The 27,049-nt window shown below is 38.2% G+C and overlaps 1 pseudogene; it reads left to right on the top strand.

The window, feature by feature from the left end:
- The window catches only part of LOC122217165, a 368,936-nt pseudogene extending 342,770 nt beyond the window's left edge, over window positions 1–26,166 (top strand).
- The last annotated feature ends 883 nt before the right edge of the window (window positions 26,167–27,049 follow it).

Here is a 27,049-nt window from a genome sequence, read left to right as displayed (position 1 = left end):
TGGGTATAACTTACATCTTTTTTAATTTGTTAAGATTTGTTTTGTGACATAATATGTGATCTATTCTGGTTACTATTCCATGTGCACATAAGACAAATGTGTATTATGCTGGTTTTGGTTGGATTGTTTAGAAATTTTCTGTTAGATCCATCTGGTTCAATGTGTCATTCAAATCCACTGTTTCCTATTTGATTTTTTGTTTGTATTATCTGTTCATCGATTCAAGTGGGGGGTTTAAGTTCCCTACTATTATTACATTGCTATCAATTATTTCCTTTATGTTTGTTATTACCTACTTTATGTATTTGGGTGCCTCCATTTTAGGTGCATAAATATTTGCAATTGTTATATCTTCTTGTTGGATTGTTTTCTTTATGATTATATAGTGTCACTGCCTTGCTGCAGTCTGTTTTAAAGTCTGTTTTGTTTGATGTAAGTATTGCTACCTTGGCTTTCTTTTCACTACCATTTGCATGATAAATACTTTTACTTCTCTTCACTTTCAATCTGCATGTATCTTCAGGTCTGAAATGAGTCTCTTGTAGATAGCATATAGATGGGTCTTGCTTTTTTATCTGTTCCATCACCCTATGTCTTTTGATTGGAGCATTTAGTCCATTTATGTTCAAAATGGTTATTGGTAGCTATGTACCTATTGGTGTTTTGTTACTTGTTTAATGGTTGTTATTGAAGCTGTTCTTTGTTCCTTTCTTCGCTTGTTTTCCTCTCTCATGGTTTTTTGGCTTTCTTTAGTGATATATTTGGATTCATTTCTCCTTTTTATTTTGCATATCTGTTACTGGTTTTTGATTTGTGGTTACCATTAGGTTTGTGTATAACATCTTCTGCATATAGCAGTTTATATTAAATTGATAGGCATTTAAGTTTGACTCCATTCTTTACTCCTGCCTCCCCCCACCATGTTTTAGGTATATGGTTTCATATTTTACATCCTTTTATTTTATGAATCCCTTGACTAATTTTTGTAGATACACTTATTTTTACTGCTTCTGTGTTTCTTACTTTTCTTTCTCCTACTTATGGTCTTTACTTTTCACTCAAAGAGTTCCCTTTTACATTTCTTATAGGGGTGAATTTTTTCAATTTTTGTTCTTCTGGGAAGCTCTTTTTCTCTCCTTTTATTGAGAACAATAGCTTTGCTGGATAGAGTATTTTGGCTGCAGCTTTTTTTTTTCTTTCAGCACTTTGAATCTATCATGCCACTCCCTTCTGAAAAGTTTCTACTGAAAAGTATTCTCATAGCCTTATAGAGTTTCCCTTATATGTAACTATTTCCCTTTGTTGCTTTAAAAATTCTCTTATTATCACTTCTTTTTGCCATTTTAATTACTACATGTTTTGGTGTGGATTTCCTTGGGTTGATTTTCTTGGGGTCTCTCTGTGTCTCTTGGGTCTGCATTCCTCTTTCCTTCTATAGGTTAGGGAAAATTTCAGCTATTTTTTAAAGTAAATTTTCTGCCCTCTTTTCTCTCTTCTCTTTCTGGGATCCCTATAATGCAAGTATTACACCTCGTGGTGTCGCTGAGTCCCCCTCATCTATTCTCATTTATTGTTATTTATCTCTCTCCTCTTCAGCTTGATTGCTTTCTGTTAATCTGTCCTCTGGGTCACTGATCCGTTCTTCTGATTAGTCTAGTCTAGTCTACATTATTCCATCTAATGTATTTTTAATTTCATTTATTGAATACTTCGTTTCTGACTGGTTCTTTTTTATGTTTTCTATATCTTTGTTAAGGGTCTCACTGAAGTCTTCCACTTTTTTCTCAAATCCAGTGAGTAATTTTATGATTGTTACTTTAAATTCTCTATCAGGAATATTACTTATCTGCATTTCATTTAGATCTCTTGCTGTGATTTTGTCTTTTTCTGTCATTTGAAACATATTTCTCTGTCACCTCATTTTGTCTAACTCTCTGTGTCTGTTTCTGTGTGTTAGGAAAATCAGATATGTCCCCTGCTCTCAAAGGTAGTGGCTTTATGAAGAAAGGTCCTATAGTTCCCTGCAGTGCAATGTCCCCTGTTCACCAGAACCTGGCACCTTATATTGTCTCTTGTGTGTTGAATATGACCTGCTGTTGTGGCAAGCTGCTTTTGCCTTCAGTCTAGTCATCTGCAATGACTGTCTTTTACTCTTGTGGGCAGTATTTCATTCCTGTGGTGTTGGTGGGCCAGTATAGTCCCACCTTGGGCTTCAGTTGAGTCAGACCAGGCATCTTCCAGAAGTAAAGTACTGAACTGCAGGAGAACGGGAGGACATGACTCACAGTGCCAGCAAGGTCTGCACTGGTGGGAGGAGAATGACAGCCACTGGACCACAGGCAGGTTAGAGGGGGTGGATCGACAGAAGCATGCAGAGTTGTGTTGTCTGGTGTTAGCAGGGTTGCTGGCAGTCTGTTGGAGGAAGCATATCCACAGGAGATTCATGGGCAGGTGCACTATTAGTAAGTTAAGTAGCTGTTGTCGGCACCATGATTTTTCCTGCAGTTGTCCCTGTGTTCATTCTGAGGTGAAGGGGAGATAAATGGCACCTGCCAGCTCAAGTACATGCTCTGAATTTGGTAAACAAGTCTTCCTTCCATATCACCCAGATGTTTTTCAAACTGCTGCTTCTATGGTTCTATCTCCACGGGGCTGTTTGTTATGGTGTCTTCTTAAGGTTGAGGACTGTTTCTTCTCACCCTCCTGGTTCTCCCATGAGCCTACTGATTTATGATGTTCCAGGATTTAAACCCTACCGATTGTAAGAACTCTTAAAATTGGGCCCTTCTGGTTTTCAGTGCCAAACATTAGGGATATTCATCTTCTCCATGCAGGCTCCCCATGTTGGGGTGCCTGATGTGAGAGTCCTTTTCTTTCCTATCTCTGTGCCCACAGCATCCCTCCCTGTCATGCAGTTTGTTCTACCAATCTTCAAGTCATTTTCTGGGTTATTTACACTCATGTGGCTGTTATGGGGTTGTATCCTTGAGACAAGGAGAGCTTAGGATCCTTCTACTCTGCTCTCTTCCCCAGAAGTCCTCATCAAAGTATTTTCAAGGAAAAGAACAATGTGTTGAAATTCTACTTGAAATAAACAAATCCTATTACAGGTGAAGAAGAGAGGGGATATAGCTCAGTGGTAGAGCATTTGACTGCACATGACGACTCCTCATCATCCTTATATTCATAGACATCTATATAGCAAAGCAACTGCCCACAAACTCACATTAATCAAAGGAAAATTAGAAAAAATACGTTTTGAAGTACACATTTATTCTAATACTTAAAATATGAATAAAAGCCAGGTTTTTTTAATTTAGCCACGGAAAAATATTTTTTAATTATGGATGTTTGATCACATATTTCACATCTTTTGTTTGGTCATTTATTTCTAGCCTTCATGAGACTTCCAAAATTACCACACGAAGACCTCTCGAAATACTTTTAATTCATGCTCCAATTTTCAAACATTTCTTTGACATTAGCCCTTCTAAAGGGTTACAGGAATGAAAATTGTACAGATTTCCTTGTCCCCCAGCTCTCCTTTGCCTTAATAAGAATCTAGTTGGTGGATGGGGCGCCTGGGTGGCTCAGTCGGTTAAGCCTCTGACTTCGGCTCAGGTCACGATCCCACGGTCTGTGAGTTCAAGCCCCGCGTCGGGCTCTGGGCTGATGGCTCAGAGCCTGGAGCCTGCTTCCGATCCTGTGTTTCCCTCTCTCTCTGCCCCTCCCCCATTCATGCTGTGTCTCTCTGTGTCTGAAAAATAAATAAACGTTAAAAAAAATTAAAAAAAAAAGAATCTAGTTGGTGGATAAGAAATGCCCATATTTGGTCAAATAGAATGCTCATGAATATTATGGACTCATAAGCTCATCATATCCAAACAAACATGTATTTTCTTTTTTAAATTTTTTTTAATGTTTATTTATTTACTTTTGAGAGAGAGAGAGAACACAACTGGGGGAGGGACACAGAGAGAGAGAGAGGGAGACACAAAATCTGAAGCAGGGTCCAGACTCTGAGATGTCAGCACAGAGCCTAACGCAGGGCTCGAATTCACGAACTGTAAGATCATGACCTGAGCTGAAGTCAGACACTTAGCTGACTGAGTCACCCAGGCACCCCAAACACATATCTTCTGAAGAAAAATTATAGTAATAGTAAAAATTGCTTAACATTTTATCAGTGATTATTATGGACAAGGCACTGTTGTGAATGTTCTAGTTGTATTATTTTATTTAATCCTCATAACCACCCTTTAAGGTATTCTTGTTATCTCTATTTTAAAGAAACAGAAATTAAAGCCCAGAAGCATTAGGTGATTTTCTGGTTCAAGACAAGGTTCAAGTCCAAGTAAACTAATTCCAATGCCCATACCTTAACCCATTATTCACTAGTGCCTCACTGCGAATAAGCCAACAACAACTAACCAAATGCTCATTGCATGAAGAGGTAGAAGAAATATTTGCTGGGTGTAGGTAGTTGCACTGGGTAGACATGTTAGCTAAATTCTTTGACCTTGACCTGTGTTGATTTTGCTTATTTGTATGCTACAAAGGAGTTGGAAGGAAAATAAATGTAAAGAAGCCAACCAGGTTTCCCAGAGTTTGGCCACTAACCATAAAGTTTCTTAAAATCAGATTTGCTATAAACCAATAGTTCTGGTACAAAGCTGTTTGTCACATAACTTTCTTTAGGGAAAATATGAGGGCTAATAACTAATAACAACTACTCTTAATCTGTAGTGGGTGCTGAGCTAAACGTGTCATGTTCACTAGCTCACTTAACTTCACATCCGTGGTTGTTGTGCAGGACTCCAAAGCCCACCCATATTCCCAAATATTATGACAAAGTTTCTTTCAAGGTAAAGCATGTTTTCTATGAATCATAGAAACATATCTATAAGATCAGCTGTTTCTATTGTGCGTATGTGGTGGGGGTGGAGATTTGGAATGCAAACCACTCTGTAATTAATGTATCCTGCAATCAATTTAGGTAAGGGATGATCTCAATGACCGGCTTAGGAAACAGTTTTATTATTTCAACCAACAATGGAATTAGATCTACTCAGCAATTACCTAATCAACTTCTCAGCAGTAGCTGCATAATAGCTAAAAACTATTGGCCATTTAGTTAGACCTGTATCGATAGGTATTATTTTAATAACATTATTACAAATTCATTTGGGGGGAACACAGAATGCTTTTTTCTTTCTTTATGTGTGCTAATATCTGAGAAATGAATCTGTGATTTTATAACTTTTATGTCCTATTTGCAAAAGTATCGTTGTGTTTTGTAATGGTTTAGTCTAATCACCTCTCAGTTTTGATACGCTCAGCTAAGTTAGTTATTATACTTTACGTTTGGTCAACTACTGCTCTGTGTCTTCACTCATGAAAATGGCCTTGTTTCTGTTTTCTTATCAAGTTTTTATTCTGTTTTTCATTTCCCCTATATCTTTGCCTTACAATCAGAAGGACCTGAATATCACTGAATTTTATATTCAGGCAATGGAAGAATTCACTGCATTAACAATCCATTCCTAAAGTTAAAACAAAGTAGACAGAATATAATATAACCCTTCATTGCTCTTAAAACTAAAGCTCTGGAATCGTAGCTGGTCATTTGTTGTAGTAGCAGTTCTGTATTGCATCCCTTTCTTTATACATGCAGATTTTTAATAGAGAAATGCTCACAGGAGATTTAATCTCTGCTATATCAGAAACATTTCACATACTCAAGAAGAACCAGATCAGAAAGATAGCTATTCATAGATCATTGAGATGGAAAGATTCTCGAGAGGTTATTTAATCCACAGCCTTACAATTTAAATCTGAATAGAAAAATAATAGTATTCTAACTTTTCCTCAGCTTGTTCTTTAAAATCAGCAAGAACCAGCATTATGTGCTAACACATAGTATAACCATCTCCTTTATATTCAGAATGCTCTTCAGAGTTGTCATAAATCTCTGTATTTAAATTCAGTATTCAAATTGATCTCAGTGGAGATCAAAAATCTCATCTTCCACCAAATCCACCCTGTCTAGCTAATACTCCTGAGACCATTATGGCCTCGCCACAATCTGACTGCCATCAAACTCCTTTTCTAGACTTCTCTCACATCTACTATTATTCTAAATGAGCCCTGAGCGGTATTACTGCCCCCCGTCCCCTGGTACACACCGTACTCTCCTACAGCCCTGAGTCTAAAATACACTCTGTCTTAACTTAGTCTGCCAAAATCAAGCCCCGTTCTATGTCACCTCCATCATATAGACTTCCTTCATCATGCCATCCACCAATGGTGTTCTCTTTCTGCTTCTGTCTGGCACTGTGGATTTCCTCCTTTTTATTATGAATGTAAAATGTGGTCTTTTGCTGGACTAATGGCATTGGTCCATAGGAGGTGATGAAATGTGGCACACTTCCTAAAGATAATCTGGTAGTCACACTTACTGTTGACATGGAAATAGGATAAGACAGACATATGTTTTTAGATATTCTCTTTTATTTTTTTTAAAGTTTATTTAGATGAGAGAGAGAGAGAGAGAATACAAGTGGGGGAGGAGCAGAGAGAGAGGACACAGAATCTGAAGCAGGTTCCAGGCTCTGAGCTGTCAGCATAGAGCCCAACGTGGGGCTCGAACCCATGAACCGTGAGATCATGACTAGAGCTGAAGGCAGATACTTAACTGACCCACCCAAGCACCCCACCTTTTATTTTTTAAGTAGTCTTTTTCTGCTCATTTCATAATATTTTTCATTTCTTTTTTCCCTACTTTTGAGATATTTTATATAACTCTGTGTTTCAGCAATACTGACTATAATTGCTGTTTTGTGTGTGTGTGTGTGAGAGAGAGAGACAGAGAGAGAGAGAGAGAGAGAGAGAGAGAGAGAGAGGGAGAGGGAGACTGAAAAACCATATAGTCCTCACCATCCTAACAGTATTAGACTTGAATATTTTCAAATAAAAAACTAGACTTATATTTCACTTAGGTGCTATGCAAATGAGCCAAAATTGCATAGCTCTTCACCTCTACAATAAAATAAGGAAGTAGCAAGACCTCATTACATAGGCAGAAAGTGGAATAAATGTAGTTCCTAAAAATGTCAGAATAAAATTTTATAATCTGATGATTTACAGTTCATTCTATGGTTTTAGTGTGTAAAGTATAAGCATATCTAGTGGAAATGGATGAATTGGGTCAAGTAAAATTGGAACCCATTAAAATTCCAGCCTGAACCTTTGAGGTATAGAGAAGCTTGGCCACCCAAGTGATATATTATATAGCCCATTATTTGCTTCTGAATTTGCTATTTTTCATCTGACCATGAAAATGGAAGGCTTGAGGATTCTCTCCTGAAACCCTTCATTTTGGAATCCATGTTTGAACATTTAAGGAGAGATTGAAAATCACTGAGTAATATTTGCCTGTCTGAGGTTTCAAACAAATCCTTAATGCAAAGAATTTTGCATAACTCAGATTCTTGCATTTATCTTCAAACTCACTTTGTCATATGATGCCTAAACTCTAAAGGCATGTTTCTAGTCAAGATTATTATTTTGTCATTAAAACAAAGGCACCAAAACAAGCTTGCGTTTACTAACCATTCAAAGGGAGAAATCTGCATGCTTCTCACTTGTTTGGAACAACTTGTTTCAAAAGATGTCGTATATTTATATGCATAAGGCAGTATCCCCCTAATTATAATTTCCTTTTGCCTATTTAAGAAAAACATAACAGATGTATTTCTACCAACTCTTGGACTGTCACATGGCAAAAGAACAATTGAATAAATGCTTCAAATAAATGTTCAAGCACTTTGACATGAATAATTTTTCTGCATATCCTTGTTGCCATATTATAGCATTTAACCCTAATGCTATCTTTGTTGAGAATGCAGATGATGAACAAGATGGTTTGCATTCTACTCAGATCACTTTCCTCTTTGATCAGTAAGCATCAGAAACAGAATCTACAGATAGCAGAGCAATTGCATTTTAAATGTCACATAGCTGCCTTTATTATTCCAGCTGGCTTGTGGAAAGAAAGGTCCCTCTGTTAATGAGACTAACACTGTCAGCTCCATTATAATAGATTTAAGCAAATAAATAACATGTTTGCCATTTCTTCTCTTGTTTTTCAAGCCCTATTTTTGTCACTGATCTCATTGCTACAGACATTTGAGTGGAATAACTATAATTGTTGCATAGCTCAGGAAATGAAAAGTACACATGGAGTCTCTATTTATTTTAGACAATTCAGCATATTAATCCAAATTGTCCCCACAGCCTGTCCTCCTCATGGTTCTTGCTCACATTTGCCATTAACGCCAATATGACAAAAAGATACAATGGGTTAGGTTTAGTGGTTCACTAATGCGTGGCGGTACCTATTGCACACTTGACAAGAGAAGAATAATAACCATCTAGTTTCAAAAGGAACAGAGTCTGCTGCAAGCTAAAAAAAAAAAAAAAAGGAATAGTACAAGATCTGTCTAAATTATTGCTGAAAATTGATTTGAAAAGAGAGACCACTGATCTTTGGTCTTATGGGATTCAGGAAAATTAAAAATCCACTGGAAAAAAAATCCGGCTGTATTGAGAAGCCATAAATATTATTGTATGAAAAATTCATGCTTTTCTAATCACTCACAATAAGCTAGCATATTCAGATACTGACTCTTGCTAAATGGATAAGCCACACCATGTATCCATAGTGCCTTATTCCTTTCCAGTTTAGCAATTCTTTTGTGGATGATATATGAGTCACATAATGGTTCTCTCAGGTATTGAACCTTTGGCCCTCTATGGGGTTTCTCGGGGTCACCTAATGAATGTCATGTCTTTAAACACCACCTTTTACTCATGATGTCCAAATCTAGAGGTATTTGGGCTTATTTTTGAGAGAGAGAGAGAGAGAGAGAGAGAGAGAGAGAAAGAAAGAAAGAAAGAAAGAAAGAAAGAAAGAAAGAAAGAAAGAAAAAGAATGAATACAAGCAGGGGAGGATCAGAGAGAGAGGGACACACAGAATCTGAAGCAGGATCCAGGCTCTGAGCTGTCAGCACAGAGCCGGACGTGCTGCTCGAACCCACGAACATGAGATCTTGACTTGAGCTGAGATCTTACCTGTCCCTGTAACTCCAAATGTAAATATCCAACTGCTCAGTTGTCATTCCTACCTGACTGCTTAAAAGGCATCTCAAATGAATGTAGCCAAAACAGAACTCTCTACAGTTTGCCCAGACTTTTCTTTCTCATCATTTCCATTTAGTAAATAACTACCCACTCACTGTAGACAAACAAATCCCGGAATAATTGTATACTTGTCTTTTTCCTCTCTTTATGCCCTCCCAACACACACAACCACATCTGTAAAACACACCTGTTGGGTATCTGCATCCTATCCCTCAGTCTTTTCCCTTTTCTTGTCTCCACTCACTGCTAACACTGTGGGGCCAACTATAGTCTTTTTTTAACCTGGACTCCTTCAGTAGCCTTCTGTGTGGTCCCACCTACCCTTTTCTCCCTCCCCTGCCTACTCCTCTCCTTTCTTTCTAGAATAGAGAGTCTCTGAATATCATTTTATAATGTACAATGTCAGAATTTCCCAAACTGCTTTTAAACAGGAAAAGAGAAGAGTGGAAATGGCATATTAACATTTTTTATCTTGCAGATTATGCAAGCTCAGAGAATAAAAAAGTGTCTCGCGTACTCATTATTTAAGGGCAGTTAGGGAACACACCAGTAGGTTTTCTTGATGTGCAATTGAGTGAATCTCGAAACCATTCTATGAAACATAATCTCTAGCATAAACTCTGTTAATTCTAAGTCTGTTGTGTCAAAATGATTAGGTAGTTAATTCTAACATATTGCTAAATTACGTATCATTTTATTTTGGCTTAATGAAGTTATAAGCCCTAAATGTTCTAAATATCGAAGGACTTGCAGAGTTATACAACTAGTTAAGACTAAGACGAACAGTGTCTTCTCAATTATCTTTATTGTTCAATAACTTAGGAGTGATACAACTTAGAATTACTTAATTTTAAAAAGAAGGCAATATTTTTTCATCTACCTGGGATCATGCAATTTTCAAGTAGCTTTACAGAGAGAAAGTAGTCAGAGGAGGTAATTTTGTAGTACAAATATAAGAGTTCTTTCTAAATATATTAGTTATTTTATGTGGCTTTGGTGATGGTGGTTGTTTTGATGTCTTTGTTATGGAACTTCTTTGGGAAGAGGAAGAGGAAGAGGAAGATCCAGAAACAGTGATATCTGTACCTATTCCAAAGCTGAGAAGTAAAATCAACACTACTCCAGAAGCAACTTTGAGTATGTTTATCTTAGTGTATTTTCTTTTAAGCTTCCGTAACGAACCTCTAAAATTGTTATAGTATACACAGTTAAAAATCAGTGAGGTTTTTCACATTGCTTCTGGAAAAATCGCTTTGTGTTCCAGTTTGAATTAGTGTATTATTATCCATGGCTAATTTGAGGGGTTTAGTCTAGAATTAGCACACAGCTGCAGAGAATGCAAGCACATGAATTGTGGATTAGCTGGAGTCCATACAAAGGGGAAGGAGTAAATGAGGGAGATGCAACAAATTGTATCCTCCAAATAGCTCCCCGAATTTGCCAGCTATTGCCTATAATTAAAAAGTGAATTCCTTGGTGGGAAGGAAACTGTGCTCCTATATTTGGGTTGTTCTATAATATAATAATAAACTATAGGATTACCTTACTCTCCCCACTCTCTTTTTTGGTGGGGAGGGAGAACTTAAAACATACAATAATTTAACATACTTGATTATCTCCCACTCCAGTTGAACAAACATCACTGCCTTGCCATAGTTGCTGTAACTTTTTCTAAAAGCAATAAAACTTTGAAGAAACAGTATTAGGCACCTTTCTAGCCCTCCTAACCCTCTCACCCATTCGCCTCTATCTCTCTCTCTCTCTCTCTCTCTCTCCCCAGAGGTAACCAAAGTTCTGGAGTTGGTATAGGCACGCTCCATCTGGGTTTTTATACTTATGCCAGATATTTGTAAATTTACATCACATACAGTATTTTTCCATATCTCAGTCTCATATAAATGATAATATGCTGCATATCTTATGCTGTTGCAACTTAATTTTTTTTTTACTCTACATTAGGTTTAGATGACTTTTCCATTGTGATGTATATATTTGTTCATTTTATGGCTGCAGTAAAAATCTTGTGCATGCTTCCTAGTGTGCCTGTGCTGGGATAGGAATCCTTTATAGCCAAGGTTCTCAAATGGATGTGATGCCCATCCCAGGAGCAACTGGAACTGCAGGGAAGCTTACTTATCAAACAGTCATTATGTTGTAACATTATAACTGCTATGATTTTTTGATAAGTCTTGATATCTTCTGGGGAAAATAGCACTTCTTAATGTTCTACAAAATGGCCTCAGTTTTCTTGGCTTTTTACTCTTCCACCTAAATTTTTGAAATTGGCTTGCCATGTTACTAAAAAAGAAATATATGGGATTTTCTTTGAAAATGCTTTTGGGGCAACTGGGTGGCTCATTTGGTTAAGCGTCCTACTCTTGATTTCAGCTCAGGTCATGATCTCATGGTTTGTGGCTTTAAGCCCCACGTTGGGCTCTGAGCTGACAGCATGGGCCCTGCTTGGAATTCTCTCTCCCTCTCTCTCTGTCCCTCTCCCTCCCCTACTCACACTCTCTCACTCTCAAAATAAATAAATTTTTAAAAATGAAAATGCTTTTTAAACTTATAAATGAATTTGGGGAAAGGTATTCATCTTTAAACATTGTCCTCCTATCATGAACATGTTATATCTCATTAATTCAGGCTTTCAAAAAATTATTTCTTTTAGTAATATATTATAACTTTCCTTACAATTTTTCATCTGTAATTAGATGTGTTTATTTTTATCTTTATGTATTTATTGCTGTTATAAAGGGTATCATGTCTTTGTTACATTTTTAGATTGGGTATTAATAGGTTATAAAGGGATTTTTTTTAAGTTTATTTGTTTTGAGAGAGAGGTAGAGAGCAAGTGGGGGAGGGGCAGAGAGAGAGGGAGACCAAATCCCAAGCAGGCTCCGTGCTGTCAGTGCAGAGCCCAAAACAGGGCTCAAACTCATGAACCCATGAGATCATGACCTGAGCCAAAATCAAGACACTTAACCAACTGAGCCATCCAGGCACCCCTAAAGGGATGGTTTTGATTTTCGAATGTTGGTCTTAGATTCCAGCAGAGTTACTAAATTCTCATCTTTAGTTCTAACAGTTCATCTCTACAGCTTCTTCTTCTTGGATTTGATATGTAATCATTTTTTTTAATGTTTTCATTTGTTTTTGAGAGAGAGAGACAGCATGAGTGGGGGAGGGGCAGAGAGCGAGAGGGAGACACAGGCTCCAGAGTCTGAGCTGTCAGCACAGAACCTGACGTGGGACTTGAACTTACATAGCTCAAGATCATGACTTGAGCCAAAGTCAGACGCTTAACCGACCGAGCCACCCAGGCGCCCCAATAAAGTAATCATATTAACCACAAATCACCAGACATTTTCTCTTATGAAATGTGATACTTTTTAAAAATATTTTTGCATTGGCTAGGGACTTCACAAAAATGTTGGATAGTGTCGGTTGACGTATTTTTTTTGTCTGTCTTTTAATGAGAATGTTTTTCAAGTCTAACCATTCAGTGTGGTGTGTTTTGTGGGTTTTTAATAGATACTTTTTGATAATCCTGTACTTACAGTTTGTAAATATTTATAAAGTTTCATCAATTTTTATTTTTAACAAAAAAAATTCTGTGTCTGTTGAAATTATCACTTCATCTCATTTAGTCTTTTAATATGATGAATTTCATGAATTTTACTTGAATTGCTGGGACAAATCTTGATTGGTTAAACTGTATTATTTATTCCTTTTTATGTTATGACAGAATTATTTTTCTAATATTTGTATGCATTTTTTTTAATGTTTATTTATTTTGAGCGTGAGAGAATGTGTAGGTAGGGGAGGAGCACAGAGAGAGAGAGAGAGAAAGAGAGAGAGAGAGAGAGAGAGAGAGAAAATCTCGGGGGGGGGCATGTGTTGCTAATGCAAGACTCTATTTCAAAACCACAAGATCTCAGCCTGAACCGATATTAAGAGTGAGATCCTTAACTGACTGAGCTACCCAGGCACCCTTGTATGCATTTTCATTAGATAATGTGTCTGTAATTTTCTTTTCTTATACCGCTGTGTTCAGTTTTGGTTTTGTATTATTGATATGCTAGTTTTAGAAAAGGATTTTATTTGTGCATCAGAGACTTAATTACCTTCCTATCTCTCTTCCAATTTTATTTTCCTTTTTTTGTTGTTGTTGATAAGAGATGTCCGATGATATTCTGGCGTATCTCTTTTCCACTTTTATCTAGATGTGACCATGTAATAAATTCTGGTAGGGCTGCCACATCACTCTGTGAAATGGTCCTCTTGGAATTATGTATGCATAATATTGAAGTTGTATATGATGGCTCTGGTTCTAGGTAGGGAGATCTAAACAGAAGTGTTGCGGGGTGCCTGGGTGGCTCAGTCGGTTAAGCGTCCAACTTCGGCTCAGGTCATGATCTCACGGTCCGTGAGTTCGAGCCCCGCGTCGGGCTCTGTGCTGATAGCTCAGAACCTGGAGCCTGTTTCAGATTCTGTGTCTCCCTCTCTCTCTGCCCCTCCCCTGTTCATGCTCTGTCTCTCTCTGTCTCAAAAATAAAATAAGAAAACGTTAAAAAAAATTAAACAGAAGTGTTGCTATAAGATTTGCAGGAAGTGTTCTTAAAGGAAAAGGCACTCTTACTGTTTTACTTTTCTTCTTTTTGGTACACCAGACATGATCATTAGAGCTCTGTCAGCCATACTGAAACATACCATGACCGTGAAAATGGAAACTCACTTACTAAAGATGGTGATGGGGAAAGATTAGAACCTGGATTCTTGAAGATGCTATAAAGTTGTCTTGGCATGTCAGCCATTAAAAAGTGTTTGTGTGTGATGAAGTTTTATCTTTTGTAAGCTTCTATAGTTTTAAATTTTTCAGTTATACACATCTGGATCTAATGCTTATTAGTATTTGTAGCATTTTATTCCCTTTATTCTGGTCACTGAAATAATTTGTGTAAGATAAAAATTATATGTCCCTTAATGGTTTGTTGACATTATTGTGTAAATCCTCTGGGCTTAGGTTTGTCGTTTGTCTCATTAACTCCCCCTTCTGAATTTCCTTCTCAAAAAAGGATGCTCCAATAACCGTGGAGTTGCTGTTCTTTCAACATTCATGAAATAGATCCGTATGGTCTAAGGGGTAGGATAGACTATGGCACTCAAGGAAGTATATGGCTCATATCTTCTTTCAAAAGAAGCTGCCAGGGAAAACATAGTTGACTGGCAGCCTTCAGATGCCACATTTGGATCCACTTAAACTAAACTACTACTAGCCAGTGATGGAGCACGATGGGAGTGCTAGAGACAAGTTATTTCTGCTCAGCATGGAATTATCCTGTCAACCTTTTGTCAAGGACTCCCTTTTGACATGATTGAGTCTTGCTCAGAATTTTACTGTCGTCAGTGTCTCTTCCTACTTAATTAAACCCCCTTCCTTCTCTATCCCCTTTCCCAGGAGATAGACCAGTATCGTATAGGAAAGTCATTCCATGCTTCTTCTTCTTTTCCCTCTTTTATTCCTTCACAAGGTTTCCCTCCATAACTGTCTTGCATGTTTCATTTTGTTTTGCTACTTACTTCTCAGAGAGCCTGTACTAACAGTGTCAAGACATTAAAAATGCAAAAGGGAGGCCCTGCCAACTAAGCAAAGAAATAATCCACTTAGAAGATCATCTAGATAATTAGTAATAAAGCCACAGGGCCTCAAAGTATGAGGTAAAAATAGAACCGTGAAGAGACTGAGAAATTCAGAGCCAAGTAGGAGGACTATAGCTAGCTCCTGTGTCTGCGGTCAGCCTTAAGTCGACCAGCCACCTTGCGCTCATCCTCCCTGATGTGCATGACGTCATTGATGAAATAGCTTAATGTGACATTCTGCATGGAATCCAGAAGTCCCACCCTGGGCAGAAATAGTCCTCCTCTTCTACCTTTATCATACTCAGGCTGCTGGGAGCCGTTCAGAGGACACATGACCTTAGAACAAACCCCCTTAGGGATCTCAAGTTGCAGCGGCTGCAGGGTGTCATTCATTGATCTCTCCCCTTGCCCTGGCGGCACGTCTTCTTAAAAGGAAATCTGGGAGACACAGTTCCTTGACTGTCACAGACCCTAAATTCCATTTTGTCTAATGTTAGTAGTGGCACATCTGTAAACACATAGGATACCGTAGGTGCTATACCTGATGTTATACTTGGTGTTATAACTGCTCTTAACACCACTACTGATTATTTGGTTGTTAGCTTACTGATTATCCAGACTCCTTGATTGGTGAAGTGTCATTTGGTTATTATGCACACCGTTCTCCTTATTGTTTCCTTCTGTTTTTACTTCTATTTTATCTGCTCTGAATAGATAATAATGTACCTTATTTATCATACATCTCCTGGAATTTTGTGAATGCACCACCTATTCTTTTTCTCACCAGTAAATAGTAGACCTTTCCTTTTCGTTTTCAAGGATGTAAAAAGAAATAAAAAAATAAACATTCAACTAGAGTTCTTACAATCAAGGATATTTGATTTGAATCTCATTAAATGGAAAAGCAACTCTCAGCAAATAATTTGCAAGTGTAAAAGATATTGACTTGGGGGTGGTGGCAAAGAGGATTCATTATAATAATAAAACATCTAGTATCTTCCGTCATCTTTCAGAGAAAGTACACAAAAAGTATTCCAGTCCCTGTGTCTAGAAGGCGCAAGTGCTAACAAAGTATGTACTGATAGGGACAGCCGTCTCCTTCCACCAAAACCAATTCTGAATGGAAAGAAAGCAGAACCTAAATGGTACCCCAAATCTGAGAACCTTGAGACCCTCCCTTGGGGAAGCTGACGTCTGTTTGTCACCTGGTTTGTGTGTGTTAGTTATGTTAATGGGGACAGGATGTGATAAAGTGAGCAGCCTAGAGTAGAAGTCAACCAGAAGTAGATTTGTCAGAGATGCACTTGCCTCTTTCCCACGGTGCCTTAGCATGGTCTTTGGCCACCGCACCCACATGTAAATCAGGCTAGCCCTGTCTGCCCTGGAGGGATAGTAACGGGATAGCACAAAAGTCCTACTGGGTAAAGAGCTGATAGAAAGAAACCCTACAGATTCACCACCTTCAGCTCTCTCCATCATCCCAAATCCTTTCATTTCCAATGAATACATTATGTATAGATTTTAAAAATTGCACCAGTCCTTTTGAGTCTGTTTCCATTGTCTATCGTTTTTCTTAGTCTTCATCCAAGTTGAATTATCTCTTTATGGGCATAGTTCCTTTTTCTGAATATCAGATATTGCATAGGAGCAATTATTTTTAAACATTTACTTCTCAAAAAAATATTGGCAGATCAAACCTGGCAATATGGAAAAAAAAATAATACATCACAACCAAGAGGGATTCATCCCCGAAATGCAAAGTTGGATCAACATTAAAATATAATCAGTGAATTTTACTATATCAACAGACTGAAGAAGAAAAAAATTACATGATCTTCTCATGAGATGCACAAAAGGTATTTAATAAAATTTGACATTCATTATGTTTTAAAAAAGTCTCCCAATAAGCTGGAAATTGACAGAACTTTCTTCGACCACATAAAGGACATGGATTAAAACAAACACGTAACACGAAAGAACCCACAGATAACATCATACTTAATGGTGAAAGACTGAATTCTTTTCCCTTAAGATTGGTAACAGGGCATGAATGTCTTACTCTCACCATTTCTGTCCACGGGAGATTGTAGCTAGCACAATAAGCAAGAGAAAGAAATAAAAGTCATCTAGCTTGGAAAGGAAGAAATAGAAGAGTCTCTATTCACAAGTAACATGATCACAAAGCCTCTGTAATACAGCAACTAGAACTAATGGGTGAATTTAGCAAGATCGTTGGGGACAAACCCAGTAGACAAATATCAATTATCAGTATCCCAGCAATGAAAAGTTAGAAACTGAACTTAATGAAAATAGTGCCTTTTACAATAACACCAAAATTTGAATACTTTGTGGCAATCAAACAAATTTGTGTAAGATTCGTATGTTAAGAAGCACAAAGGGGCACCTGGGTGGCTCAGTCGGTTAAGCGTCTGACTTCATTCAGCTCAGGTCATGATCTCACGATCCGGGAGTTCGATCCCCGCGTCGGGCTCTGGGCTGATGGCTCAGAGCCTGGAGCCTGCTTCCAATTCTGTCTCCCTCTCTCTCTGCCCCTCCCCCGTTCATGCTCTGTCTCTCTCTGTCTCAAAAATAAATAAACGTTAAAAAAAATTTTTTTTAAAAAAAAGAAGCACAAAATGGTGGTCATAGGTAAGAAAAGTCAAACTGGTCGGTAGTTAATTCTCCCCCAAAATGTTCTTCAGATTCGGTGGAATCCAATTAAAATAATACCAAGAAACTTTGTGTGTGTGTGTGTGTGAAAAAAACAAAAAGCTGATTGTAAGACTTACATGGAAAAAGCAAGGAAGCTAGAATAGCCGCCTCCGAAGTGGGAAAAAAAAAATCAGGTGGAAGACAGAGAGTACTTAACTGTAAAACCTAGAGCACTCATGACAGTGAGGTAAAAAGAAGGGACAGACATAGAGATCAATGAAACAGACTAAGCAGTCTACAGGTAGGCTCACACGCATATGGTCTCTTGATTTTTAACAAAGTTTGCAAGTCAATCTGATGGAGAAATGACTATTTTCAATAATTGTTGGAACAACTGAGACATATGCATATAAATGAATGTCAACCCATACCTCACACCATAAACAAAAGCTGACTTCAATTGAATAGACCTGAATATAAAACTTAAGACTATATCACTTTAAAAAAAGAAATACGTAAGGGAAGTCTTAGTGACCTTGAGTTAGATGAAGATGTCTTACGGCACAAAAAGCACAAACTATAAAAGAGAAAAGTGACAGATTGGACCTGATCAAAATTAAACATTTGTACTCTTTGAAACATGCTGAAAAGGCAAGCCATGGAATAAAGTAAAATAATTACAAAATGTATATCTGATAAAGGACTTGTACCCAGAACATATGAAGCATTCTCGCAACTCAACAGGAAAATAACCATTAAAAAGATGGACAAAAGATTTGAACACCAAAGAAGATAAAGTAATGCGAAATAAGCTCATGAAAAGAAAGTCAACATCATTAGTCATGAGGAAGTAAAAAATTAAAACCACATAGAGATACCAATGTACATTTAGAGTGGTTAATTTTTTTTTTAATTACAAAACAAAAAAAATTTTGATCACACCAATTGCAGCGAGTACTTGAAGTAACTGGAATTCTCATTCATTGTTGGAGGGAAAGAATGGTTACAGCCACTGTGGGAAACTGAGTTAGCTTCTTTGAAAAGTAAATACAAGGGCACCTGGGTGGCTCTGATGGTTGGGCGTAGAACTTGGGCTCAGGTCATGATCTCGTGGTTTATGGGTTCAAGCCTCGTTGGGCTCCATGCTGGCAGTGTGGAGCCTGCTGGAATTCTCGCTCTCTCCTTTCTGCCCCTTCCCCGTTCACATTTTATCTCTCTCTCAAAATAAATAAATAAACTGTAAAAAATAAATTTAAAAAAGTAAATATATACTTACCATATGGAATTCTACTTCTGGGAATTTATCCAGGAGAAATAAAAATATATATGCACACAAAAACTTGAGATATTTATATGTATAAATGGGTATGTAAGATATATGTATTAGCTGTATTTTAAAATGCCAGAAATTAGAAACTGTTAAAATGCCCATGAACTGATGAATGATAAATTATTATTCCATCCACACAGTGGAACAGTACTTAGCAATAAGTTGAAAAAAAATGACTTATGTAAATACAGAGATAAATTTCAAATGCATTATGCTAAGTGAAAATACCCAGACTCAAAAGCCAACACACTGCATGGTTCCATTTACATGACATTGCAGAAAAAACAAAACCACAGTGACAGAAATCAAATGGGTTGCTGTGGGCAAGGGGTTGGTGGACAGAATTGATCACAAAGGGACACGAGGGAACTTTTATACCCTTCTCATGGAGGCAGTTACTCAAGTGTGTTTATCAAAGAACATAGAACTAAAAAGAGAGAATTTAACTGAATATACATTTTACCTCATTGAACTTCACTTGGGAAAATCAGTTAAGGATGAAGATGATGTAATTTTTACATCTGGTTTTAGTAGATAGATAATTACTAGAACTAGCGATCATTTCAATCACTGAAATTGCATTAAAGTGATTTGAAGCTGGTGTCCATCTCTGCAACAGCTTGTCTATATCCAAATCAGTCTTACTCCTGGAGTGTAGCTTTCGGGGTCCTAGCACAAATACATGGGTCTCCTAACCCTCATTGGTCCCTGGACTTCTATTCTTGTCCTTCTTATTTATCACTCTTTCTAATCACTAGGAAAAAAAAAGAGTGGATGTGTGCTCACCTTCCAGTGAGGAAACCTTAGTCTTGACCACACCTCTCTAAGGGGGTTTGAGAAATATAGTTGTAGCTGTGCAGCCCAGGAAGAATGAGGGACCAACCACCTTTGCCACCTGAGGCTACCAAATAATATTCTAAGTTAACATTTTAATTCTTGTAGCTCATCATCTCAGAGATCTACTCTTCTTCTGAGTGTTCAGAAAGCTAAATTTTTTTCTTGTCATGTAATATTTTTTATATGCTTCATAACGAATTTTTAAAATTTATCCTAGAGTATGGGGTGCCTGGGTGGCTCAGTCAGTTAAGCGTCCGACTTCAGCTCAGGTCACGATCTCGCAGTCCGTGAGTTCGAGCCCGGCGTCGGGCTCTGGGCTGATGGCTCAGAGCCTGGAGCCTGCTTCCGATTCTGTGTCTCCCTCTCTCTCTGCCCCTCCCCAGTTCATGCTCTGTCTCTCTCTGTCCCAAAAATAAATAAACGTTAAAAAAAAAATTTAAAATTTATCCTAGAGTAAAAAGAGAATTCTCTGGGCTTACCCCGTGCACACTCTCATGGCTCCTGGTCTGTTCCTCCTCTCATAGAGAAGAGCATGTTCAACTCCTAGCCTAATTCCCAGACTTCCAGACTTCCCAGTCCCACTGATCTGAGATGAATTCTTTGCTTGGTCCTGACCCTGCATTTGTATTTTAATTCCTGAATGTGTAACAGCACTTCCCAGACAACCCACCCACTTTCTGCCTGCCTTTCTGCAAGTTTCAGTGGACCATCTCTTTCTGTTTGTGGTCAGGGAAGGGACCTGTGTGCAGGGAAGGGACAGCATAGTGCTGCCTCAGAATGTAGCACCCTCGGTCCCAAGAACAGCTGCCTGGCTTAACGTTACTGTAGACAATTTTTCTGAGCCAGGGCTGAAGAAATAGGAAAGAAACGAGGGGCTTTAAATTACTTTTGAGGGACTTATTTCCACTGTTTCTAATTGTATGGAACCTGTAAATCATTTGTGTGTGTGTGTGTGTGTGTGTGTGTGTGTGTGTGTGTGTGTGTGTTGTCTTAATTCTTAGGTAATTGGAAACTCCTTGATTCTGGTATTAGTTAACTCCAAGTTCAGGGGTGGTGATAACATATGAAGATTTATCCTTTCTGACTTTTAAAGAAAATATTTTAGTGAGAAAATTGGGATAAGCTGGGTCAATAGCTTCTTTTCAGACCCCATTTTAAATCAGAATATTGTTGTGTTTGGCTTATTTACAGTTTTTTTTTCTTTATTTCATCACTTAATCTTGATTTATCTTTAGAAAATTTTCCAAATTCTTCAGCCTCCTTCATCAGCTTTAAGAGCACTAAATTGAAGCCTCCCTAATGTCTATAGTACTTGGACAAACAAGATAAATAAAATCAAGGGCACAGCATTCCAACTGTGAATTGCATTATGCATTGAGAATGATTCACTATCTGACAAGTCATATGAATAATAAAAAAGCACCAGACCTACCTTCTGCTCATATCTACACAAACTCAGAATACCATATCACATATACCAGAGGCCACATTTTACATCAGTGAGTGCTAAATGCTGGATACAAATTTTTATGCACGAAAAGGGAACAGGGACGTACTTAGATAACTAATTTCTACTTTTGTGAGGTTGTTTTTATTTTGGTTTTATACCCAGTGAGTCAGTGTAATATGTTTTACATGTGATAAAAGGAAAAAAAAAAGAGCTTAGCCGCTTAATCTATTCCAAAAAGATGGTGAAAATAAGCAAATTTTCAACTTTCATGGTTGTTACTGGTGGGGCTATAATTATGTTGCCTAGAAAAATCATTATATTTCATATATTACATAGAGTTAACTCTCATCCTTCTGTGGCATAAAACATAACGATCCTTCCCTACATCTACATAAATAAACCTCCCCACCCTTTATCTTTGCAAATCACTGTGACATAGCTCCCAAACTAGACACTCCATTAAATTGATGAGTAAATAAATTAAAGAGACCAGCAGTCCTTTCTAATTTATATGCTACTTAAAGGTGTTATAAAACAAAACTTGCTTTTAATATTTCCGGGCACTCCACTCATCTAAATTAAATAAAATTCACATATTTGATGGGTGGAATATGCTATTTATATTTATGTATCAGCAACTGCTTCCTTTACAAGTGGCTCACCTGCCCTCAAGTAAAGCTAACAGAAAGGGCGTGATTTTTCCACATCTGCCGCAAACCTACGGATGGATTTTGCTTCTACACACATCGGTAGAATGCACTCCTTATTTCTTGGAATGAGAAACTCACGTACAGCCAGAGAGGATGACAGAGCTCTCATTCTCATCTTTCAGGAGGGTCTGTGTTTTTGTGTTTCATCCAGGTTTTTGTTTTTTATTTGGATTTTGTTCGTTTGCTCCTCTGTGCGTTGGATGGTTTGGGGTTTTTTTTGTTTTTGTTTTTAATACTAATGGGATGTTCTTAAAAGGCTACATTGCCAATGAAGATACTTAAGCTCTTGTTTTTCCCATTTCGGAACAATATCCCACTTCACTTTCTTAAATTTACTAGCCTTTTGTGGGTTTTCCCACATGTTCCTCGAGAAGGTTGGCAGATCTGGGATTTTACGAGAACTGCACGACGGGGCTCTCTTTCCAAGTTTTGCTCGCGGAGAAGTTTCTTCCCAGCGCTCGCCAGGTTCCGGTCACAAGCTCGCTCTGCAGCGTGTCGTGTCAGGAGCCAATTAGAGCGCGTGTTCAGGCCGCCATGCCCTCTTCTTTGAGTCCCGCAGCTCCTTCTGAATCCGCTGGGCTTTTAATGCAATGTTGAAATCTGCTGCTGCTTGACTCCTACAGCTGGTTTTGATCAGGCTCCTCTAAAGAGGAAGTTTCAATTAGCACAGCTCCAAATGTGCTCTGGAGGTATATTTTTATGACTGCTCGACTAATGGCACGCTTTGTTCCTCGTGGTGTGTGAGTCCTTAGCAAACACAGCCATTCGTGTGAGTCACCAAGTGACTTTATAGCAAGGCTAGGCTTTGCCAAAACCCAAAGAATGAGACGGCCAAATTGAATTAGTGGTTGAAACACATTAATTTATGCTAGATAAATGTTATTGTGGTCCCGTGGGCAAGTACTCAGGTCATAGGCTTTATGAACTATTTGCCGGAAGAGGGCTGCGTGGCAGTAAATCAGCTCTGTAGTGGGATTTTATAGAAGACTTAGAGCCACTTTTTCTCTCCTGTTCCCTTAAATTGCTTCCGCCTCTCCCCCCACCTGTCACTGCCTGCCATGGAGACAGCTCCCCATTTTGTACACATTTTGTGATATTTAACGTATAAGCAGTCGGATTAATGATTTGTGTTGGTGCTGCCTGGCTTTGGTTGAGACGTGGCCATCTATTATGCCTGTGGCCCTCACCGCAGGCAGCTGTGTGTTTATCATTCCAGACTACAGATCTCAGTGGGTACAGAGCTCTGGCTTAGCACCAGCTTTCAGAATCCGTGCAGCTGTGCGGTAAATGGGAACCTTGAAGTCTCAAACGGCACACACAACCAAGTCCTGACAGGGCTGTTTCTTTTCTGGGGAGGAATTAGATCCACTTAAGGCTGGATTATTTCTAGAGTAAGAAAAGTAGAAATAAGTGTTTTCTGGCTGCAAATTGTGGCAAGTGGGAGATGATGCCAAGAAAGAATTATGCATAAATGATAGTGTTTAAACTTGTTTTTATGTGTTTAGATGTGCCTCTGCCAAAAAACTGACAAGGCCTCTTTGTTGGCATTTTTTCAGAGAGAGACCACTCACACAGTGAACGTTTTCTTAATAAAGAAGTAATTGTAAATCACTGGTGTCTAGGCACGTGATAACCAGTTTACCTTAAACATGATCTCTTGCGAAACACAGGGAGAACGACTGGCTGGGCAGAGTGATTCATCGCGGCCTCCCCCACTCCACAATCACCAAAAAATGCCCGTGTATCAGGCAAGGCCCTGGCAGACTGAGCGCGGTGGATAAGGGAAGGTGCTTCGGAGTTGGTCCTAGGTTTGAATACTGACACTGCCTCTTCTTCCCTTTGTGATCTGCAGCAGTTTGCTGCTCTGTGTCCTCACGTGTGAAATAGAGCTGACAGTAATACCCACTCTTGTAGTGTTAAGATTAATGACGTTCATGAATGTAAACCACGAACAAAGTAAATGGGGAACAAGGTAAGTTCTTAATAAATTATGGTTTCTATTAATTGTCGATGTCACTATTATTACTACCGTCGATCTAAAAGAACATCTCTGCCTTTATTTCAATTTCCCAGTGGCTTCTGGAAGGAGCCGCCGATACAGTAGAGGTTGTCTTTTCCCGGCATTATCTATCCTCACCTGAAGAATAGTCAAGAAGCTGTCATATTCTGTTTAGCACATTGATCTTGACCTCCCTAACCTTTTGGCCCTCCTCTACTGTGATGTTGGGTCTTATTTGTATATATTTCTATGTGTGTGTACATATACACACACACACACACACACACACACACACATATAAATATATATTTGAAGATAGCTGCTGGCACTCATCTTAATACTTAGCTTTGAGCAGAGGGGCTGATGCACATCTCATTTCTGTTAAATTCACCTTCATGTTGACAAATGCCCACGTGTGTATGCTTATAACTTCACATGTAAACTTGTCCACAGTAAATTTTTCTCCGAAATTCAGCATGCATTCCCAAGATTAGACAAGATATCATCTACAAATTAAAAAAAAAAAAAAGAGAGAGAGAGAGATTACTGCTGTCATGTAATTGACTCCTAGGGTCTTGAAGCTTTCTAAATTAATTCAACCCTACGTATGTTTCTCTAGCTGAGTTCCCAGCCAAAGCTCATTCAAATGTTTGAATTTAATGTTTGTTGCTTCACAGTCATTACCTAGTTACTTGGCTGATTTAAAAAACAAAAAACATAAATTTAGTCAAAACTTTCTAACCTATCCGTATGTGTAACTTCATTAAGAAATTTTCATTGGTCCTGCTTTCCATTTAAATTGAACAAAGACTGAGTTCTTTGTCTTCTCAAACTCCCAAAAATGTTTGTAGCTCCTTTTTCCATATGTGCCTTCTGAATATTACATAAAATGATGCACATGGCTTAATTTCCCATGGCTGATCTCACTTGCTACGTCATCAAACAGAATTTTTTACCTCATGGGCTTTTTACTTTTTTTAAAGAAAAGTTAAGTGCAGTCTATGTTGTAAATAGTCGTCGAGCCTCCATTCCTGGGCTTTTAAAACATCTGTTAGCCTTGATATTAAAAGTTCCACAAGAGCTAGGATACTGTCTTCTTGCCTCGAGGTGAGTCCCAGTGCCTAAAACTGTCCTCTGGAACACAAGCCCTGGAGTCTTTGTTGAAATAATTATTTAGTTAATGAAAACTGACTGAATAATAAATTAATGCATGCCTACTCCATGTTTTTGACTTTCCCTTCAAGTTCTGTTTTATCCACATATTTTTCCTCATTCAGATAAAACTGACTTTGCTTCTTAACCATACAGTTTTTATAATTCAAACCACCCCTTCAAGGATCAGTTTCTATGAAAAAAAAAAAAAAATGGAACAGATAGGATTGTTTTATAGTAAATGGTGACATTTACGTAAAAATTTATCTCGTCCCAAGGACACTGATTTTTAAACTATTACCAATACACGTGGTTTCCTGTGGCACTTTTTGAATAGTCCAAAGTGGTAAGATGAGTCCTTGTTATATTAAAAGACTATGGTCCAGTGTGTAACATCATGAGTAGCATCTGTCTGGGGCCAGAAGTCATGGGGGTTCAAAAGCTTCCCATGGAGATGGCTAATCAATAAAAGTTCTATGTTCAGGATTTTGTACATTTTGTTAATTAGGCCAAAGCAATAGGCCTTTGTGGCAATTATTCAGACAGTGATGTAAAAAGATAGCCTGACAAACAAACCTCCATAATCCACTTACGTCTCACAGAAGCCAAAGGGTTGGAAAAGCCTATTAACAAGCTCCCTGCCTGTCTGTTTGGAGACATTGTTAAATCGAGAGTCTCAGCACCTGAGGCGGTCTGTTAATAAAGATCGTTTGTAGCAGATTTCTGTTCTATTAAGAATGGACATAAAACAGCATAATTTAAAACATGTCAATAACTCAAGGCAAAAATGCCAAACATAGTCTGTTCTGTCTTTATAAAATAGAGCCAAGTATACACAAGGAGAGTGCCAGGAAGGCTTCTGCTGACTGAGTTTAGAGATTGTTCGTGATAAATAATGTGATCCTTCAAGTTAAAACAACCTCTTGGTTGGGTGTCTGTCTTTTCTGTGCTAAACTCAAGGGATCTTTTTTATTTAAGGGCCAGTGAGATTCCTCACCTCCAGTCCTGGAAGATGCCTGGAAACCGGTGCCCTTTGTCAGCCTCGTGAATTCATAATCACTTGTGAGTGCTTCATTTCCCCCCAACCCCCCACCCTCATTCTTTCTTTCTCCTGAGTGGCATTTACTGGTTGTTTGGGAACAGATATATATAGACAATGAGCGACAGTTGGGTTGTCTTCAGAAGAGTCACTGAAGAATCTAGAACACCAAGCACTGAGTCACCACTTGTCTTATACATTCGATTAAATATGCTTGTCTGTTTTCAATGACTGTGCTGTATTTTTGACACAAAAACGAGGACCAGAGAGTCAATATTTCTGCAGCGTTTATCTGGCATCATTGTGTTCCAATGGCAAAAGCTGATTGATAGCATTCTTAATGAGCACGTTGGGAGGCTGAGAAAAAGTATCTAAAAGGGACTGGAGGGGCGCCTGGGTGGCTCGGTTGGTTAAGTTTCTGACTTCAGGCCATGATCTCACAGTTTGTGGGTTCGAGCCTCATGTCTTTGCTGTCAGCACAGAGCCCTGATCCTGCTTCGGACTCTGTGTCTCCCTGTCTCTCTGTTCTTCCCCCTCTCGTGCTCTGTCTCTCTCTCAAAAATAAATAAAACATTAAAAAAACATTAAAGGGACTGCAGTGCATTGCCATAGATTGAACTAAACCCTGCCATGTTCAACAGGCCTATAGATGAAAATGTAACAAACTCCATCTCCTACATCAGTCTTGGGTAGATGGTTGAGCCTGAGTGATAGTATCTTCTGTATTAGAAGGCCTCTCATGCACTGAGTGGCGGTTTTAATTAAATCCAGTAGGCTGAGAAAAGTGGTTTGGCAGTTTCAATTGATTTATTGTGTTTGTGACATCTGGGCCTGATTTATTGTATTGACTTGCAGAATTGTTTTTGGAAGCTCATCCTACATATTTTCATTTTGGTTTTGGGGACTCAGGCTATAAATAAGTAGCATTTTCACTCTGTGGTGATTTTAGTTTTCTCTGTGTTTTTCTTATTTTGGTAAGATTGGAAACTTTTGAATTCATCTCGTTAATGTGATTGTTTGCAAGCAGGAGATTTTGTG

Source organism: Panthera leo, chromosome A1, assembly GCF_018350215.1.
Source record: "Panthera leo isolate Ple1 chromosome A1, P.leo_Ple1_pat1.1, whole genome shotgun sequence".
NCBI classification, from domain to species: Eukaryota; Metazoa; Chordata; class Mammalia; order Carnivora; family Felidae; genus Panthera; species Panthera leo.
This window is presented reverse-complemented; position numbering and strand designations above follow the sequence as displayed.